At 40.0% G+C, this 2563-nt stretch overlaps 1 protein-coding gene across 2 annotated transcripts in view; it reads left to right on the plus strand.

Moving 5' to 3' along the window:
* Window positions 1-2563, plus strand: part of Chic1 (cysteine rich hydrophobic domain 1) — a 39295-nt gene that overhangs the window by 17833 nt on the left and 18899 nt on the right. The window lies entirely within an intron of this gene.

A 2563-nucleotide genomic window follows, 5' to 3' on the forward strand; every position in this document is an offset into this window, starting at 1 on the left:
CCTAAGCAACTGGGATTATAGGTGTATGTCACCAGGTGCAGCTCTCCTATGGCTTTTTGGAAGTAGATTACTGATTCCCTTAATAACCACCAGTAACTCAGAGCTTTGCTTTAAATACAGTTTAATTTGTTTGTCAAAACAAGCATAGTATTTTCAACTTTTTCACAGTATTTTTTATACAGTATTCTACAACTTTTAAAAAAGCTAACACCACATTTTTTTAAATTGTTATTTTATTTTATTTTTTTAGAAGTTACAATCAATAACTTCCACGACGTTATCTGAAAGCCTCAGTGTGAATTACTCATGATTTTGGATTTCCCATCATAAGTGTAGCCAGTCTCAATCACTGAGAAACAAAGTTTTGGGTTTTAATGTTATCAAGGATATTTCTCCCCTGTGACTTATTTATGCTTTGTCCATCTCAATAACTGCACCAGAGGGACTGAAACAGCAACATACTCTCAAGTCATGTGTTTGTGCTGAGTATTCTAATAGGCTAGTCAATGAGAGCTGACATGGTGCTGGTTCTCCGCTATCCTTTCCGCCATTGCTCTGTGTTAGTGCTCTGTGTTAACAAAAGAGTTTATACTAGGGACAGAAGGCTGGCTCAGCTGATAAAGGTACTTGTTGCCAAGCCTCAAGTCAGGAGTTCAATCTCCAGACCCATATGGTAGAAGAGAGAACCAACTCTCATATGTAGACTCTGACTTCCACATGCATGCACATACATGCTTGTGCACACACATATATACATACATACATTTAAAACAAAACACAAAATCTTTTTTTTTTTTTTTTTTTTTTTTTTTTTTTTTTTTGGTTTTTCGAGACAGGGTTTCTCTGTATAGCCCTGGCTGTCCTAGAATTCACTCTGTAGACCAGGCTGGCCTCGAACTCAGAAATCCGCCTGCCTCTGCCTCCCAAGTGCTGGGATTAAAGGCATGCGCCACCACCACCCAGCAAAACAAAATCTTTGAAATGACAATTTAGGCTGGGGTAAAACTCTACTGGTAATGCTTATCCTGCATGCCTAAAGCCCTAAAGTCAATCTCCAGCACCAAATAAACCATGCATGATAGCACATGTCTGTGATCCCAACACTTGATGGAAAAGCAGTAGAAACAAGAGTTCAAGGCTCACAACCATCTGTAATGGGATCCAATGCCCTCTTCTAGAGTGTCTGAACATAGCAACAGTGTACTCACGTACACAAAATAAATAACCTAAAAGAATTAGAAATTCAGTGGTGTGAAGCCCAGCATGTGTGAAGTTCCAGATCCTACCCCTGGCACCTCACTAATAGTTAAGTAATGTTTAAAAGATTTGTGCTATCCAGCCTGTTTCTCATAAAACCTAGAGATCTGAGAAGACTGGACTTTAATGAGAGATAACTGTGGCCACCACATAGGCATGTGGGTCCACTCAGTTTTGGAAGCAGCTATGACGTCATATTCAGCTTTGAGGCCTGGTCATGCCACCACCCTTTTTTACTTTTGGCCTTGTTAAATTGAGACGGTTATTTAGAAGCCAGGGACTAGTCCCGTGTTTTATGAAGTAGAACTTGTAATTCACCATCATGCTTGATTCCATGTTTTGATTTGGGTTGGTTTTGGTTTGGTTTGTGGCTCTTCAAGACAGGGTGTCTCTGTGTAGTCCTGGCTATCGTATGCTCACTTTGTAGACCAGGCTTGCCTCAAACTCATACCTGCCTGCTTCTGCCTCCAGAATGCTGGGATTAAACATGTATACCACCATGCCTAGCTACAGTTTTTTTTTAAGTATTTTTTAATTTTTATTTGTCATTTTTTTATCTTTTTTAATGATTTGTTTTCATTTTATGTTCATTTTGTTTACATGATAGTGTGAAGGTGTCAGATGCCCTGGAATGGAAGTAACAAATAGTTACGAGCTGCTATGCGGTTGCTGGGAATTGAACCTGGGTCGTCTGGAAGAGTAGCCAGTGCTCTTAACCACTGAGCCATCTCTCCAGCCCCTAATTTAAGTATTTTTAAAAAGAGAATAAAAGTGAAAGCCCTATGCATACATCACATCATACAGAAAAGAAAAAGCCTTTGTTTGAAAGACAAAAAGTTCTATCTGCAAGCCGTACTCAAGCATTTTATTTGTGCCTTTCACAAAATACATTGTGTGCTCTTGTGCAAAGAAGACATGAAACTATTCTATACAATCTTAGAACTTAAATGTAGCCTGCCTTTGAACCTTTTGGGAGAGGTGTGTGTGTGTGTGTGTGTGTGTGTGTGTGTGTGTGTGTGTGTGTGTGTTTGTTGAAACCATGTTTTATATACCAGGCTGTCTTAGAATTCAACTATGTAGGTGAAGATGGCCTTGAACTTCCAGTCCTGCATCCACTTCCTGAATGCTAGGAGTGTATAGACTACTATAGTGCTACTATGCCTAGTTTATACAGTGCTGGGAATGGAAGCCAGGGCTTTGGGTGCATGCTGGGCTAGCATTATACCAACTGATTACACCCAAAGCTCCAGGCACTCACTGTAGTCGTCGTTGTCTTCTTCTTCTTCTTCCTCCTCCTCCTCCTCCT

Source organism: Mastomys coucha, chromosome X (assembly GCF_008632895.1).
Source record: "Mastomys coucha isolate ucsf_1 chromosome X, UCSF_Mcou_1, whole genome shotgun sequence".
Classification (NCBI taxonomy): Eukaryota; Metazoa; Chordata; class Mammalia; order Rodentia; family Muridae; genus Mastomys; species Mastomys coucha.